Genomic DNA, 19,212 nt, shown 5'->3' with positions numbered 1-19,212 from the left:
CACAGTCAGGGCTGGTCCTGAAAGAATATTTCTGATTGTTGGTGAGAGGTGGCAATGATGATGGCATGTGCAAGGGTGGTGCCAATGCTGCTTTATGAGACTCAAGTCACTGGTACAGTGAGGCTGAGGATCACCCACCAGCACCTGGAAACACTGAATAGATTTCTGACTCCTCTTCCTCCTCTCCTCCCACCTTGCTCAAACTCTCTCCACCTGACTTTGCATCTTTTTCAGGGAAAACAGGTGGGAAATTGCCAAACTGACTGAGACGCCCCTGCCCATGGTGATAGACCCTGTCACAAAAAAGTAATTTCTTTTTAAACTTCTATCCAGTGAAATCTCGCAGCTGCACACAGCAGGCCCGGCTGTGCCAGCACTGCCATACTGCCACCGCAGTGCCGGGGAATAAAGGAAAATGCTTAGCATTAAATTTCATGTAAATCAGACTTTATTTGCTCTGGTGACAGGTTATTACCTTCTGCAGAGAACGAGGGGAAAAAACAGCCGCTGGCTGGAGGCACAGCTCCTTACATGAGGATGTCTTGAATCGCAGCCCTTGGCAGAGCAGGCCTGGGCCATCCGCTTTGCCCCACCTTTTCCTTTGCCCCCACAGCTCCCAGGAGGATGACTTTTCCACCAGCATCTGCAGGCTCCAACTTGGTTCAACTTAGCAGTTGCGGTACCCACCACTTAGCCTTCTCACTGCTTGTGTGTGGACAGCAACTTTTACCAACTGCCTCCTAAGCCCATCATACACAGTCCCCCGGTGCACTGTGGTGCGGGGTCTCTCCCATCGGGAACACTCTATGCACTGCTCTCTACCTCAGTACACTCAATCCATCCTCCAAGGCCCAGCTCAAGTCCAAACTCCATGAAGTCTTTTCTCACTACCCAATCTGTGACACTCTCTCTGTCTCCTTTGAGTTATATTCATCTTTACCTCTGTCTGACTAATAAACTCCTCTTAGCAACCAATACATTTATTGGGTGTCTATGTGCTAAAAATGATGGTTGGCATGTTCCTCATGTGTTCCTCAACCAGGTTGTGACAGGCTGAGGGTAGAGATTAGTACCCATGAATGCTTCTATCCAACCACAGTGCCCAGCACAAGGCCTTGCACATAGTGGATTCTCAATAAAGGTGTTGGCCCCTGATAGGAGTATATCAGTCAGGACAGGCTAGGTTATGCTGTAGTAACAAATGCTCCCAAATGCTCAGTGGCTTAAGACAATGTAAGTTGATTTCTTGTTCATATCACCTGTCAATTGCAAGTTAGCTGGCAGACTCTGCTTATTTTAGTTTCTCAGGGACCCAGGCTGTTAGAACAGCCACCAACTTGAATATTGCATGGGAAGGTCTCACACTGGCAATGTCCTGGAAGTGACACGGTGCACCTCCACTCACAAGCTGTATGGCCCCAGCAAACCTAAAGGGGCCAGAAAGTGCAATCCTGCCAGGCTTCATAAGGCAGAGAGCAAGAAATACTTTGTCAACAGCACCAATGGCTTCTCCAGACTGCTTAGTTACTAAATTCCATGAGGAATGTACTACATCTATTTTGTCCACCACTGAATCCCTAATGGCTGACACAGCACATAATAGGTACTCAGTAAATACTTAGGCTAATGGTCAGCCTTGTTCTGACCCTTTATCTTCATGCAGAGCTGAGCTCATGTGCTTTCTTGGCCTTTGATCTGCCTTCCATGCCTCTGTGACCATCAGTGCTTAGAAGGAAGCAGCATGCCTTCACTGCTTTGCAGTCCTTACACACAAGGATCAGGGTTGCTTAGGTGTATTGCCTTCTGCACCATAGGAGAGGAAAGAAAGGAGGGAACAATTATCTGTTGAGGCTGATCTTTGTTACTTGGTAAGTAGACACTTTTTGAAAAGTATGTGTATAAAAAGTTTGTGTGTGTGTCTATGTACAAGTGTGTACTGGATGGGAAGAAGGTAGAAGATAGCTCCATATCTTATTGCTGCATATCTCCCACTAGAGGTTAATCAGTGTGATGTTTGATGCAACACTTGGTAGTGGGGATTGGAGGGAAACACCTAAGGAAATGGTGAGATTCTTTGACTCCTACTCCCATATTTTCTTTCATTTGATCCTCTTTTTTCTCTCTCCTCTTCTTTTTCCTGTACTTTGATTATCTTATACCTTTTCTTAAAACCACAGGGGCTGACAGAAAAAGACAATCGGGAGAGGATATCTTTTCATTTCACCTAGGGTGGGGAGAAAGAAGAAAGTTTTGGGAATGCGAGAACTGGACTTGGGTCTGGCTGGAGATTGGTCAGCATTTGAGGCCATGGTAATGGCCTCCTGAAGGTCCTTGTCACAGTCTCAGTTTAGATCCACAGTACTTAACCAGGTTTAGGATCCCTGACAGAGGAGGTTGGGAGCACACATCATCCCAGGTCTTCTCTCCACGCCTACTCCCACCGCCTCTCATCTTCCTCTTCAAGACTCATCCAAGGAAGGCCCCCTCCTTGGCCATCTATCCCATACCCAGGAAATGGGAAGAAGACTGAGGTTTTTTTGGTTTTGTTTTTTTTAATTGCTCATGCCAAGCCTTGTTGTGGGCTTTTCTAGCATCTCTGACCAAGGGCTGCTGTTCAGAGAAGGCAGAGCTCATCCAGCAGCATTGCTGCCTCCACAGCCTCCAATGCTGGACATCCGCCAAGCTCACCATCTGTACCCTATGGCCAGGAGTATGCATTGCCAGCTTCTGCATCAAACCCCACACCCACCCAGCCACCCCTAGCCCACGCTGGAAATCTGCCAGTGCCCCAGATTGCAGCACACAATCGGATAAGCTTTGCCAGGTTTATGGCTGGTAATTTATGGCCTTCTTTAGCAACATCTATCATGCTGTACAGTCGTTAATCCCAGAGTCTTTGCTCACTTTGCAGAAAATAGCTTGCAATTCCTTACAGTGTAGCATTTGCTAACTCACCTGTCCAGCTGTCAGGCTGGGTGGGTGTGACAAGCCACTCTCCAGTTACTTCTTTCCATCTTGCTTTGCTTAGCAAGCCAGGCCTTCTCCCTCCAAAAAATAGCAGCCAGGATCTTTATTACTCAGCCACTGTCCTGCTCTCCCACACAGCTGCTTTAATGCTAGCTCCATACCTCAGCTCGCTGCTTCCTGGAAAAGCAGCAGGGCTCTGAGGGAGGGTGGGCTCACAACCCTAGCAAGGGTAGAACCTTTTACTGGTACAAAACAGAAGGCAGGTCGCAGGTGACACAAACTTATTTCTCCCTTAATCAAAGTCAGAGAGTAGCTGGTGGAGTGTGGCCAGAGGGTGTACACACACACACTTGTAAATAATTACAGGGAGTATGAAATACCTCTATGGTCAACCTCTGCTTAGGCATGCTAATCAGAGGATCATTTTGGACCACTAAAAACTGCCAACAAATGCAAACAAACTGATATATAATGAGTTTGGCTTCAGGATAAATCGCAATATATTTTACAGTCAATCTTCTTAACTTAAGCTATTAAAATTAAGCGTCCTTCTCTTGAGGCATGTCTCCCTGGACGAAAAAAAAGTCACTTGGGAAATTCGAAATCATGGTTAGGGAGGCTAGGTAGGGTGAAAGGATATGAGCTCTAATCAAATGGCATCTAGAAAGCATATTGATGAATTTATTTTATTTTATTTTAGAGAAAGATGTGAATGAGACAAACATACTGGAACAGAATACACTAAAATGATAAAATAGTTAAATTCAGATGTTGGAATATATACATATTCTCTCTATATGTAATTTATATGTTATTCTGTTACATGTAATTATACTATGTATACATCGTATATGTATCTTTCTTTTTTTATGTTTTCTAAGTTTCTTACAGTAAGCCTGCACTTCTGTACTTGAAGTAAACACAAGCAAGCACAGATGGATGATAATGACCATTATGAATGACTGATTGACTAATGTGACCCTCATCAAAGGTGCTTGTCCCTCTCCTGTACACTCTTCAGAAAATATCAAGAGGAATATCAAGAGGGACATTATCTGTCCATTTTTTATCTTTGGGCCCATTCTCTACTAAAATACCTCAGCCTCTTCTGGTTTCATAAGTGATTTTCTGACAGTAAATATAGGAATGAAGTTTTGATTACTAAGGAATTTAAATATTTCCAGATGTAAATGTCATATTCTTTATGGTATCCTCGCTGCTTAACTCAAGACGTTCAAGAAATTGTTGAATGAATGAATGAGTGAATGAATGAAATGGCAGTGGCTGCTCTTTAAGCCAACTGAGGCAGTAGGTTCAGGCTGAAGTCATTCTGCTGACCTCCGTGTGAGTTCATTAACATCAGCACATGTCAGTGCCGTCAGCAGCAGCAGACCATGGTCTTTGCTCCTGTCCAGTCCAGGTGCAGAAGGTGCTCACACAGCACAGACTGCTGAGGGTGAGGGTGCTTCTCATGAGACTGCAGGCATCAGGAAGTTTCAACTGAATTTACATTTCTCCTTAGGGTGTTGTTTCCTTATTTGTTTTATTGATGGCTTCTTCCTTGAGGGAAAATAGGCCTGGTTCCATGGAAGGCATGCACATCCCTATGTAAAGTTTCACTTGGACTCTGGTGGTTGTGCCAGGATTGCCTTTGATGGTCCCTACTCTGCCTGATGCTCTTTTTGGAGCTTGGCCTCTGACGACACAAGTAAAGCGGCATTGACGTTAGATTTCAACCAAAGTATGAATGTGGGGGCTCTTCGGCCCAGGGCTGGAGTAAAACATGCCGGTAGTTGGATGGATTCAAGCCTGGAGGTTAGTGGGGTGACAGCAGCAGAAGGACAAGGAGTGGAAAATGCAAAGGTGTGGCTCAGTGGAGGGAGAAGTCATGCATCCAGATTTTCAGGGCAGATAGGAGAGGAAGTGGAGTCATGCATGAGTTAACGGACAGGGCAAAATGGAAGGGTTTTAGCATACAAACCAGCAGTATAAGCTCTGGGGAACTTGCCAGCTTTTTAACACATTTGTTAATTGTGTGACTTTGAGGAAATTGCTCTAAGCTGAGGCTTCCTCACCTGTAACATGGAGACAGTAATAACACCTACATCTATGGAGTTGTTGTGAGGATAAATTAGATAATAGACACACAGGGTTTGGCACATAGAAAGCTTCCGGTAAACATTAACTACAGCATCATATTCTTACTGAAATTCAACAGAAGATGGGGTTTGAAAAAGGCATAAAAGAGAGAGAAGGAGAAGGAGAGGGTGGTCAGGGGGGGATATGACAAGGTGAATGTTCTAAAGGTGGAGCAGTCCCATGTTATGACAGCTTCTCAACTGAGCCAAGGTCGTGGGTCTCCAGGATGGGTTGCAGACAGAGGTTTTTAGTTCAGAAGGTAAAGAAACTTTAAGGTTGAGGTGCTAGATGGGTTAGAGCCAACTCTGATGATGAGTGGGGCTGGCTGAAGAGCAGAGAGTGCCACAATTCTAAATGGAGGTGGGTCTGGAAGACAGTAAATGACAGCAATCTACATGGACCTCAAGGAATGTCAACACCATCTCTGGGTCCTGCTGGGTGAGGGAAGGAGAAGGAAAAAACCTGGAGATTCTTGTATCATGTGAAGAAAGAGATGTTTCTATTTAGGAAAGGTGTGGGAGAAAAAACATTATTGAAGTATTTGGAGATATTGGTAGTGAGTATTGTTTTTTGCAAAGGAGTCTAGAATGCAGTTTAATGGCGATGACTTCTTTTTTTTTTTTTTTTTTTTTTGAGACGGAGTCTCGCTCTGTCGCCCAGGCTGAAGTGCAGTGGCCGGATCTCAGCTCACTGCAAGCTCCGCCTTCTGGGTTTACGCCATTCTCCTGCCTCAGCCTCCTGAGTAGCTGGGACTACAGGTGCCCGCCACCTCGCCCGGCTAGTTTTTTTTTTTTTCCTTTTATTTTTTCGTTTTGTTGTTTTTTCACTTGGTCGGTCTGGATGGTCTCGATCTCCTGACCTCGTGATCTGCCTGTCTCGGCCTCCCAAAGTGCTAGGATTACAGGCTTGAGCCACCGCGCCCGGCAGCGATGACTTCTTTTACAAAGGGGTCATTTGTGCTATAAGGAATAGATTTGTGAAAGGGGGAACATTATAAAGAAAAAGAGAGAGAAGGAGGAAGGGACAAAAGAAGAAAGGGGGAAAATGAAAGGAAAAAGAAAGAAGGAGGGAAGAGGGAAAAAGATAAATTCAACGGTGGTAATTGAAAAGGCACTCACTCTGATTCATGGGGAATCTTTACCTATCAGTCTTGGTATCCTAGTCCTTGGGGATATAGTCAGCTATGGCATAGACTAAAGCAACCAAATCCATTCATGTCATGTCACTCATGTCCACCCTACACATGAACACCCCCCACACACCCTCTCCAGGTGGTAATGAAAGCAGCTGCCTGTTTTAGCCTCATACAAAGCTCAACTCCTTTCCTTTTTCTCCTCCCCACCCCAACTGCCCTCAATTACCATTTTAATCAGAGTTTGAGGGGTAAGAAAGATGGAGAGAGTTGTGCAAATGACCCTGCCCCTCAGCTTGAAATTGAGGTGGGTTTGTAAAGTTCATCCTGGGCCTCTGGAGACATTCACAAAGATCACAAATCAGCAGTTTGGTCTTCTCCACACAAAAGGAGCAGGGATGAAAGAAGCAGAGTATAAGGGCCAGGAAAGTGTGTGTGTGTGCAGATCTATACAAAACCTATAGATGATATTGCTAGGACTCCTCTTTATAGAACTTGAAGGAAAGCCTTTTTATCCATAATTGTATGTGAAGGAGGGGTGGATAGGATGCATAAGGTCATGGCCTCCAGCTAACCATATTGACTCAAATGTACAGCCATTGTTTCTGGCTGAGCCTCAGGGGCAGACTGGAAGAGGGTACGCCATTGACCAGGGAGAGCTATAGTCTTGGATCTCAGGCTCATTAACTTGGGAATCTGGAAAACTACCTACCTTTCTGAGTCTCATTGTCCATCTCCTGTAAATATGCCTGCCTAATAAGAATCAAATAAGCCACTGTGAAAGTGTTTAGCAAACTGTAAAGCTCTTTGCAAATGCAAAAATATCATTAGAGTAAGTGCTTAATAAGTACTTGTTGAATGAGTGAATAAATGGAGCTCAGTCATGGTGTGCTATTAATTTTGATGACATATTGATATCACCGGCAAGCATTTTATCGATCGCTGACAGTTCTATGAGTACTGGTCAAAACAAAACTGCAAAAACCACAAATTTCATCACAGAGTGATATATGGTTTTATGCCAGTTTTCTTTGTTTCATTTGTCTCTGTCTTGTTCCAACAATTATATCGTCAGCTGCTTGAAAGCAGAGATCCAGTTGTATACAGCTTGCCCGGTATCAGCTGGGAACAATAGTTGACCTTAGTAAATATCTGGGGATTAAATTTTTGGATCTTTTGTGGACACAATTTGGGATGCTGGGAGGATGTTCATGCATGGGACAGCCCTGTGCTGGTCGGACTAAAGGGGTGGGGAAGAAGGAGGGCTAGTGGAGAGCACTCTTGAAGCGCTCTTGAAGACCTGTCTGTAGATGCCTTTATCTCTTGTGTTCAACACATGTGCCTCTAATTAAATAAGAGAAAAATGGGATGTCCATAGCAGGTGCAATTGAGCTGCAAATTTCTTCCTAGCCCTTTGGGTAGTGTTTTGCCATCTCCTAGAGGGTCAACTTATTGGCTTGCTGTGCCTTCTCTCATCCTCACTTTCAGTGCTGTGTTTCCTCTCCTTCCTGGCCAACCAAGGACCCTTCCTTGGCAGTCCCTGCATAGAAAGTAGAATAAAAATACTGAGACTAGAAAAAAAAAAAAAAAAAAAAAAAAAGCCTCTTACTTAAATAGAAAAGTGAGCAGGGCAAGAGAGAGAACCCCTTCAGAGGAACTTTTCCTTACTATTGGCATCAAAATGAAGGCAGGCTCTTCCGTTTCAGTGCAGTCTGCACTGAGGAGAGTGAAATTGCCTTGCCTTCATTGCATTCCATTTCATCTATCTGGAAGCCATTATGGCTTCCTTCAAGAGTCTCAAGTCCCTAAGAAGAGGGTTCCTGTGAACTCTAGCCTCAGCGCATTGCTCTTCTCTACATTGTGCCTTGCAGCAGAAACTGTGAACAGAGATGAAGTGACTTGCAGGGCTCCAGCAATTGATCCAGGATTGGATGGGAGGCAGAGGACTGGATACACCAGATAACAGGCTCCAGATCCTCAGAGAGTGAAATAAGCAGAAGGACCCATGCAAAAGGAGAGCACATAGTGCAAAGAGGCAGACAAGAGGTGCAAAGGACTGATGGATGGAGGGAGACGGATCATTTCAAACCTGAGCACCTCTTGTAAAGTGAAGGATCTTCTCTATGGGAAGGGATGGAGCTATTAAGAGGACAAATTGATTGCTGAGTGATGCCCACAAAGCTTGTTTTGTGTACCCTAAGCCTCTTTAAACAATTACATGAAACAGGTAGAAACTAGCTATCAACACGGAAAAAGAGCGGTTAGGTTATAGGTTTAAAGAGAGAATAGTAGTGATTCATCATCATACTTCAGACAGCTAAATAAGTATTTACTAAATGAGGGTGATAGTATATGAAAAGAAACCTAAAAAGCAGTCCTTGAATGGGCACCTGCCTGTCCACAGTTGGACCTGAGTGGGACTTTGCTCTGGGACCACAGAGGCTTGGGCTTGAGAGGATCTGTCAGCTGTAGGAGCTTGTGTTGCCTTCCGCAAGGTCAAACAAGAAACTTAAAAATGTTTTGGCAGACTTATGTAATGTTTTGGCAGACTTATGTTATTGTAAAGAAATATATCTGCTAACTTGTTATCCTTGGTTTAGGGACATGAGGATGACAGGAAAGTTGAAATAAAGAAATGCCCAGATGGCATTTTAATCGTTAATTTCTCCAGTCTTTTTTTCCTTGATTTTTTAAGGTTAAATCATAAGACATGTGAGACTGGCAGAAGCTCATTAAGAATATTCATCCTACTTCATTCACATGAAAGTATCAGAGATTCCTAGAATGATCAAGGGGTGGGAGGGGGCAGGTGCTTTGAAAGCCCCTACTTCTCTTGCAATTTCGTAGCAGAGGCAAATGAGTTCCAGGGCAGGGAGGGGCTTGTGCAGGGCACACGGGGGTGAAGGTCCCAGGTTCCTGCTTCTCACTCCCCACTCTCTTCCACCAGACTGCACTTTCCACCTTAGATAGAAAGAGTTCTTGGTATGACATGAACATCACAACAGAGATGCTCTTCGCATGGCCATGTTAGACCCGCAGATGCTTCAACCATCATTTCCTCATTGCTGTGGCTCTGAGGTGTTTTCTAAATAACATCATCTGACTGCTTGGGGGATGGCACAAGGTTCTGCTGCAAGTCAATCATCAAGTCAGCCCCGAAAGGCTGTTTCTGTCTAGATTGAACTTTCATTGTGCACATCCTGGCTCATCAGCCCTGTGAGCTCTCAGGGACTTGCTTGGTGGATGGTCCAGTGGAAATACCTTGACCTGGGCCACCTTTCCTTTTCCAATGCACATATCCCAGGCCCTTCTTTTCTCGTAGGAAATTTACACTGAAATTTTGTTCCAAACAAAATTAAAAGTAATTATACACACATGATTTTTAGGAGATCTGAGGTCTTAAATTTTTCATGCCAAGACTTGAACAGGAAGACTGATATAAGGGTAACCACTGTAGGTGTCTTAAAGATCTTGAGATACCATTTTTAAAAATGCAACTCAGGCTGAGGGAAACAGGACAGAAAAGAAAAACACGAGTAATGGTTTTGTGGAAAAGAATATAAGGCCATGGAGGCTGACGGCACACAAGATGTACCACATTTCAGTAGGGACAGTAGCTGCAGACATGATTTGATGCATTCTATTTCTGTTCCCTAAAGAGTACTTTGAAAAGTAACAGTCTAGGGACTAAAGTTATAAGAATTATTTTCTCCTTGTGGACAAAAAAATGTAGATTTATGATATTCAAGTGAGTAGGAGAGTAGGAGATTGCAGAGGGATAGGAATAGACAGCGGGAGTGAGGTTGATTAATCTGGGGAATCAGAACGTGAGCATGCCTCATTCAGCAGCTGCCTGGCCATCCATGACATGGAGACCTCATGTCACTCAAAGACTCCATGGTGACTGTAGGAGTCATGTTTCTGAAAAGAAAGAATTCAAGGGTGGGTGGTCAGAAGAGGAAGATCCCCTTCCGGCTGAACCCCCTTTGTCACTGGCAATCCCAGAAAATCTGCAGCAGGTAGCATGTGGCTTGGGGTCCCCTATAGCTCCAAGGACTACACATGGACTCCTTCACTCACCTTCTACTCAGGGCCCATGTGCAACGCACAGGCTGTTCTCCTGCAAGGCAGGGCCTCTGCCAGAGCCTCGCAAACACCATGTTGTCGGTACTCCTCCCTGCCTTCACCACCCGCTTGCGTCCATCGTACTTAACAAGTAGCAAATCGATTCATTTGGATTTTATCTCCTTTTTATTTCCCCTACTCACCCCATTTTGGGGTTGCTAGTAAACTACATCATAGGGTAAAAGGCTGGCAGCTGGGGGGAAAGAATAAAAATGCAAGTGCAGAGCTAATGAATTAATTGGATTTTGATGTACTAAGAGTCCATAATGAACTCTCGTTTATTCAGGGATATGTTCCCAAGCTAATGTAGTGTTCTTTATTTTCTTCTTTCTCTGCTTGAGGCTGAGTAATTTAAACCTTGTATAGAACAACAAGGAGTTTTGTGGAAACAATACAAAATAATCAACCAGCATCTGATTGTCTTGTCTTTTCTTTTGAAAGCCTTTTCAAGATTCTACCTGTTGTCCATCCCCTATTAGAGTGCCTGCTTTTTGGGGGCCAGGTCTGAGTCTTATTTCAATTCACATCCTTCCTGCCTTTCATTCCCACCCAAAATACCTTATGAACATGTCAGTAAATGTAATTCATTTTTTAGTAGTTTCATGGTATTTCATTGTATGATACACTGTAATTTATTTAACTAGAATCATTACTGGACACATAGATCATTTTTCATTTTTCAGTATTTCTAACAGTACTTTGATGAGCATCCTTTCAAGTAAGTCTTGTGCACTTTCTTAATTGTTTTCTGAGGGTAAAGTCCTAGAAAGTAATGCTGAAGGAAAAAGTCAATGTGTGTCTATAAAGGTTTGGATACATGTCACTGATTTACACTCCAAAGTATTATGCCAACAATGTATAAGCGTTCCGATTTCCCTGCTCTCTCACTCAGGGGATCCTGGAAGGACATTTTCTAGAGTAGGATCTCAGTGAGAAATAACTTCCTTACATGGAATTGCTCCCAGTGGGTGGCATTAGTATTCAGGGCCTTTACCCTTGGCTCCTGATCTCTGGGCTCAAGCCCTTTCAAATCCAATACCGTATATTTGTAAAGGTCAACCTATTGTTTTCATCCTCCACTGGTTTGTCTGACCTTGTTTGTAGATTCACCCATTCCTGCTCTGTGATGTCACCTCTGGTGGGGATGGGAGTGGGGATGGAGAGGTAAAAGGTTACAAAGACAGGAGCCCCAGGAAGAAGCAACACGTCCTCGCCCACTCTTAGAAAGGCAGCATGCTCGGAAACAAAATGTCTGGCTTGGCAGAGTCATCCTGTTTGTTCTTATTTGTAAAAAGAAAACAAAGCCAAACTTTTGTGATTTTCTTAAGATCCAGGATTCTTTATGGGCTGAACCATGTAAAACATTTGCTCTCAAACTCGAATAGTGATCTCAGCTTTTAGCCTTGGATGCTATGTCATAATTCTGGTTTATGGCAGTCCCTTGGGCATTCCTGCCTTCTAGCCATTTATTACTAGACTGAGATAAAGAGGAGATAGATTTTGAAACAAAGTTAGTGGTGAAGGAAAGGGCAAGGCTGCAGGTAGAAAGCTGAAGAGGGAAGGCAGACACAGGGGAGGCAAAGAGCCAAGGGCAGAACAAGAAGCTGGCAGAGGGGAGAGAAAATTGGAGGTGAGCGCTTTATCAAAAGCCATCTGGGTTCCCAGGGCCTGCCTGCTTCGATACAGCAAGAATTCAGAAGAGCTCAGAAATCAGTGTGTAGGTGTGTTCAGGAGTGGCCCCAGTCTCCAGCTGAACTTCCCTCCCAAAAAAACACCCCAAATAAACATTTAATTTAAATGCGTTCCCTTCATCTGAAGCTCCCCCCTTCAAACCAAATTGCACCCTGAAGCCCCTCCTATATGGAAATTCTGAAGCTGTCCCCAGGAATGTCTAGAATCAGCATCAAAATGTGCAACCAGTGCAACATTCTTTTTAAATATTCTGAGCCTCTAGGTACCATTTGATATATTAATTATGTAATTTACTGATTAACTGGATTAATCAAGAACCACCACTCCCGAGATTTTCTAAGGCTCTTGAGGAGAGGTTTCTTTCCCATCCTGTAAACCACAAAAGGCCCCAGGAAAGCATAACAACTGAATGCTAATGAGGGAACCTCTGGTGCAATGGGTCCAAATCCAGGTGCCCACTTCACAGCCGCCCATCCTGCTTGGGTTGGTCAGAGAGACAGGACAGGCAGCAGGAGGGAGGCCTCAGGGCCTCTGCCAGGGAGGACACAGGTACATGTCATTTTCCATAAGCTGCCAACTGCCTTGAAGAAGTCAGGGGCCTGGAGAGCAGAGCAGGCTTTCTGCAATTTGGCTTGTTGATGTTTACAGATCACCTTGAGAGCACTTTTAAAGCTAATAATTGTGCTTTTGCTAATCATTGTCTAAATCAACAACTGCTTCTCTAGAAAGTCTGACTGTGACTCTGGTCTAAAGAATGAAGATTCGGCGCACACCAGTTTCTGAAGTGATGGAGGAAAGCAAACAAGCCTGGCTTCTTCAGGGGGTTTTGTGAACGTTGGAGAAGGGTGGCATGAGCCTTAGAGAAAGCACTTTGCTAATACACAGGGATGTAAAACAGAACCTTTATCACCCAGCCAACCTGTCAGAAAGGACCCAATTGTTCATAGTTGATTGGAAGATAGAAGGCAGGAGAGTGTGTGTGAGGACAATACTAGCACTCACAGCTCCTCTTTCTCATGCATTCCAATAACGAGGCGTTTTCCCAGCAGAAGTCTCCACGCTGCTTCCTGCCAAAAGCGAGGAATGAATTTGGAACTTGGGCCAAAAGAGCTTAGTATATATGTCAACACTCTACAGAGCTTTGTTAGGCTGCCCTAATTTAATTGATGGATGCCCTCTTCATTACGGACTGGGAGATCTCAAAGTGGACATTGAGGAGGCTAAGCAAAGGGAGAAATTGGGCTTGTGTCACCTCTGTTGTTCCCAAGGCTAGTAACTGGTGTATACCCTTTGATAGGCTATTGAGGAGCACGAAATAGGCAAACCGTTAGCTAAGGAATGAAGTGCTTTCATGGGGGGTTGCTAGTTTGCTAAGTGTTGATGGATCTTGTCCAGAAAATAGTGCAAGTAATTTTTGTGTCCCAAGAAATGTGTTGACTGCTCTGAAAACTTGTTGAATCATAGCCTATGTTCATCCACTTGCCTTTTTACTGGCTTTCCCTATTCCCTTTTTCTTTTCCTGGTGTGGCCAATCTAAGAGAGGGCAAATTCCTGCCCTTACATTAATTGTATAAAAACATACTTTAAAAGAAGGAAAAGGGAGAACCATGTCAGATGTATTTCAGGCCCATGCCAATGTCATGGACTCATTGCAAGACAAATTTGTGGGAACACAAGAGACCCTTTCACGGGCAAATACATCTCCTTGTTTGGCTGAATCTACACGGGGTGATGGGATCAATCACACTCCCTGATTCGGCCTCTCCATTTGGTCAAACCACTGATTCTATTGATCTCTTCATGGAACTTGGCCAATCATTTGATTGAATTAATCAACCTGAGTGGCTGTTTTTGTTTTCGTTTTCCTAGCAGACACAGCCAATGCCTCAGGTTATCATTAGATGTTTTACTTCTGGTGTTTGGAGCCTGGCAGAGAAAAAGCAAAATTGACTGCTCATGACAGCAGCTAAAAACTGGCAGCTTTACATAGCCAGCCAAATCCCTCTGTCCCTTGTCAGACAGTCTGCATCAGGAGGGAGACTTCCAAGCAGTGGCCTTTACTGAGCCCCAGTGGCTCTCCTTTGGCCATGCTGTTCTACCACATCCTGTCTCTTGTTCTCTGCAGGGTCCACCCGAGACTTGTATTTCTGCAAGAATTCCTTGGGTGTGGTGTGTGTTCTCCCCTGCTTAGTCATTCAGCCATAACCTTTCCATTTAGAATTCTACCCTGTCTATGGTTCAGCTCCCTAGTTCAATATTTTACATTTATCTCTATTGAATTCCAGTTACCTTCTGTTACAAGAGGCACTTAAATTATCTCAGCCTCGCTCCTTAGGCTCAGACTCCAAGTCCAGAACAAATCTGTTTAGCACTTAGGAATCATTGGCCATGTGAGGCACTTGGGCATATAAATGTGTCTGAGTTGAGCATTTATTGAATGATGGTGAGTGTGGAAGACTTGGTTAGAGAACTTGGGAGACTGAATTTATAAAATTGCCATCAGGCTTCTTCAGTGCTGGAGAAAAAATGGACTGGAAAAATTGCTTACAGAGTGAGAAAATAAATGTAACAATGTAGCCTATAGAAAAGGAGGAGCTAACATTGTGAACACCTACTAGATTTGAGCACCATCGCGTACATCAAAATATAATGTAACCTCTTTTGCCAAGGAGATTTACAATATATTGTGTCATTAGCCCTCTTATTCTTCTTCCACAGGTGTTGGCAGGAAGTCATGTGAGTTTTCTCATATTTCAGGGCTGGAAGTTTGCTTCAGAAAGGGGAAAGAGGTTGTGATATGTGAGGAGTGGTCCCCAGCTGAAGTGGTCTATTTTAATATTCTTGCCAATGGATCATGGCCACTGAAAACAGACTCGGGCCCAGGTTTCATGAGTCTCACAGGTGTCCAGAATAAGGGACTGTGTACTGCAACATTATACGTACCAAGCCATTATAGAAAAGTCCCGTCTCTAATGTGGGAAGAAATGAATATGAATCATTCCAACCAGTTTCTTTCCTTAGATACACTCCTACCATTTTGCAATTTAGATTTGTTTGACTCTTTAAGTTCTGAATACAGCAGAGTTTGTTAGCTTCTGTGTTTTCCTCCTCTGAAAATCAGGTCTTAATTCAGGCTTAAGCAGATAACAATGGATCCAGTGAGCATCTCTAGTACCATAAAACCCTACCAATTATGGGGCCAAAGAGCTCAAGGAGGCTAAAAAGCCTCTTGCATCCATTAATTCATGGTTTTCTTCTGGTTCTCTGCTATTCTTTGCCTCCATGTTGGTGAAGGGAAGAGAAGAAAGGAGGAAGAAACCAATCATAGGAGGTGCAGCTGGCCTGGAAAGCGATGTATGTATGATGATTATGCTGCTTTCCAATTGTTTGAATGCTGGGTCCCCTTATCTCCTTCAGAAGTAGACAAGCAATAGCATTGTTTCTGAAGAGAGAGGAGAGAAATGAGGTGACAACCTGAAATAATAGTGAGGCAACCCAGAATGCTGTTCAGTGAATTCAATATATTAATACCATGTAGAAAAGATGGAAAGAGAAACACATAACCAAAGACAAATACAATAGAGTATTATAAGCCTGTAAGAATAGTGCCAGACAGGCTAACACTCAGAATGAGCAGATACTTCAGAAAAATGCCAGAGACAACAAAAACAGCTTTCAGTAGCTATGTTCTGAATTAGAAGAACAAGGAAGGGACAAGCTCACTGCCTGGGGAACTTGGTGCAAGGTTAAAGATGAGAAAAGAAAGGAGAATCACTCAAGTATTTTATTTCTTTACCAAAAGGCAAGATCTTTCAACAGAGAGGCACAAAATCGATTTTGTTAAAATAATCTTGAAACTCAAACTGGATAAACAAATTTAAGTGGTCACCCAGAGGCTTTAAAAGTTTTCAAATCTGACAAGTTTTATGCCAGAATTTTAAAAACGTGTATAAATGCTCATAAAACCACAATTTAGAAATGATTAAGGGAAAGATACCAAAAGAATAGAGATGAGAAAAACTGGATTTTTTTTTTTTTTTTTTTTGTAGAAAGAAAGCAGATTTCAGATTGTACAGCCTGCTGGATTTGATACTGATCATCATAGAAATCCTAAGATGAATTACTATTCAAATGGTTTATGGCCTCTTGGATGAGAAGCAGTAATCACTTCAAACTAGCATGGGTTCACTGAGAACAAGGCATATTAAGTGGAATCCCATTTCCATATTCCACCAGATTGCTAGTTATGTAAATCAGCTAAATACCGCCAATATGGCAAGGCCCCTGACAAAGTTTGCCTTGATATTCTTGTGGACTGAATAGAAATTGAGAGCTACATCATGGTTAATTGATCAGTCATGCCCAGGCAACTGATTACATCAACATCTGAGAACATCTTTCCATAAATCACAGGGCTTTATCTTTGGCAGTATCCTTTATTTTATCAAATCAGATGAAGATGCAGAAAGCATGATTATTGAGTTCATGGATGTGACAGCAGAGTTAGGACTCAAAATATCTCTACAGACTATAGGACTGGCTAAAACTAACAAGGTGAAATTCAACGGGGATAGAACTAAAGTCCCGCATTCAGGTTTAAAACAAAACCTGTGCAGGTACAGACTGGGGATACCTGGTTTAAGAAAACTTCATGTGAAAAATACTTAAGATTTACTGTCTGACAAAAATATCAATAGCAGATTACAAGGTGTAAGACTGCTAAAACATTTTCTGCAATCTCAGACCACTGCTAGACATATTCTATCTACGACAAAAGAGACAATCGTCTCATTTTCCTGTACCAGTGTTCCTGACAAGCCAGAACTTCTCCAGGGAGGACAAATACAATGGTGAGTCATCTCAGAAGCTTGCCATAAGAGTAACTAGGCAATGGCTGGTAGAGCTAAAGGTATTTCTAGCTATATAACCTAAAAAAGTTATTGCACTTGTGTATAAGAAGACACATATAAGTATGCTCCTAGCAGCATTCATTGTTATGGCTACAAACAGAAATAACCTGAATGTCCATCAACAGGAGAATGGATAAAGAAAATGTGGTATATTCATGAATTTCACAGACATAATTAGAATGGAAAAAGGAAGTTGAATAAGAATACCTAAAATATGATAGCATTTATTTACATCTAAAAACATGTACAATAATGATATTTATTGTTCAGTGATACAAATGTATGAAGTAAAGTAATAAAGAAATTCATGGGAGTGAGAACTACCAAATCCAGAGTAGTGGTTATGTCTCAGTGGAAAGGGAGGGCAAGGTAGTATGTGGTGGAAAAACACAATTCTTATTCTATTTACAATGTTTTCTTTCTTAAGCTGGTGGTTGGATATATAGGTCCATATTAATTCACTCTGTTTATCATTTTCTATGTTTGAAATATCCATAATGCATTTTGGGGGAGGAATTTTAAAAATATATTATAATGAAATTCACATGGCATAAAATTGACAATTTTAAAGTGAACAATTCAGTAGCATTTAGTACATTCACAGTGTGTGCAACCACCAACTCTATCTAATTTCAAAGCATTTCCATCACTGCAAATGAAACCATATATCCATTAACTAGTTTCTCTTCATTCCCCATAGAAGGGTTTTTGTTCATTTGTCTGTTTGTATAGTGAAATTTTTTTAAAAATAGATCTTTAGTTTTCAGAGCGGTTTTAGGTTCACAGCAGAAGTGAATGAAGGGTACGGATACTTCCCATGTGTCCCTACCCCAACACATGCACAACTTCCCCAGCTATCAACATCTCCCACCAGAGTGGCACATTTCTTATAATTGATTAACCTAAACTGACACATCATTATTCTACAGTTCGCATTAGGATTTGCTCTTGGTGTATATATTTTGGGTTTGGACAAATGTATAATGACATGTATCCACCATCACAGTATCACACAAAGTAGTTTCACTGCCCTAAGATTTCTTGCTGCTCTGCCTATTCATCCTTCTCCATACTGAGTTTTTAAGGAGGGTGCTTTAAAAAAATTGTAATAAAGAAAGAAAGACGAAACATAATAACTATTTTTAAACATCTTAAAATTTTTCCTGTGGAAGAGAAATACAATTTTTATCCTGTAAAGCTCCCATGGGATCAATAAGGGGGTACCAGAAAAAGGAAGAGTTTGGTTTAACATAAGGAGGAACATTCTAACAGGAATGGAGCAGTATGTCATAGTTGTTCAGAATATGGCTTTGAGTTAGACAGCATTGGGTTAAAATCTGTCTAATACACTCATTTTGGAAAAGTTGCCTAACTTCTCTGAGCTTTAGTTTCCTCATATTTATAAGGTAAATATTAATAGTACTGAACTAATAGAATTACTGTGAGAAATAATTTCAATGATGCATATACATTATAGAGTAGTGAATAGCATAGAATAAGTGTGGCATAGATATAAGATAATTTAAAAAAAAAAAAAAAAAGACAGAAAGAGTTGTCCGTAGGTAGAATGGCTATGTTGTACGACAGTGAGCTTCTCAAAGCTGTCAAAGTTCAAGTTGAGATTGGATGTGGACTGTCCAAGGTGCTGGAGAGAGGGAATTCTGCAAAAAAGGATGTTAGGGTAGATGTTTCCTGTTATCCTCCTCACACATTGTTGAATCTAAACAGTCTTTGAAACTGAATAGTCATATTGTTGGGTGCTTCAAGTATGATGTATATTGGTTATTTACTGCTATGAATAATATTACCACAAACTTAGTGGCTTAAAACAACACACATTATCATACCACTTCTGTGGGTCAGGAGTCTGTGCATGGCTTTGTTGGGTCCTCTGGCTGAGGGTCTCATCTGAAAGCTACAACCTAGATGTTGACCAGTACTGTGGTCTCTTCTCAGTTGGAGAAAAGTCTGCTTCCAATGTCATGTGGTTGTTAGCAGAATTCAGTTCCTTCTGGCTCGTGGGGCTGAAGGCTTCAGATTCCTGCTGACTATCTATGAGAGGCTGCCCTCAATTCCTGGCAATTACTGGGCAGTGGGGGAGACATCCTCAGCTCCCTGTCTTGTACTGGAAACATAGGCATTTCCAACGTGCCTTCTTGCTTCATCAAAACCTTCAAGGGAGGGAGTCTGCCAACAAGATGTCACAATTGTACACAACATAATCATGGAAATGACATCTCAACCGTT

General features: G+C 42.4%; 1 protein-coding gene and 1 long non-coding RNA gene across 2 annotated transcripts in view; one reads left to right on the top strand and one right to left on the bottom strand.

The window, feature by feature from the left end:
* Window positions 1-19,212, top strand: part of TNR (tenascin R) — a 413,725-nt gene that overhangs the window by 168,203 nt on the left and 226,310 nt on the right. The window lies entirely within an intron of this gene.
* LOC111539370 lies at window positions 8,551-19,129 on the bottom strand. Its single transcript, XR_002730650.1, has 2 exons — window positions 18,813-19,129; window positions 8,551-10,159 (listed from the first exon to the last, which is right to left on the bottom strand). It is a non-coding gene; the product is annotated as an uncharacterized LOC111539370 (long non-coding RNA).

This window comes from Piliocolobus tephrosceles, chromosome 1, assembly GCF_002776525.5.
Source record: "Piliocolobus tephrosceles isolate RC106 chromosome 1, ASM277652v3, whole genome shotgun sequence".
Classification (NCBI taxonomy): domain Eukaryota; kingdom Metazoa; phylum Chordata; class Mammalia; order Primates; family Cercopithecidae; genus Piliocolobus; species Piliocolobus tephrosceles.
The sequence above is the reverse complement of the archived record's forward strand: the minus strand, read 5'-3'. Positions and strand labels throughout refer to the sequence as shown.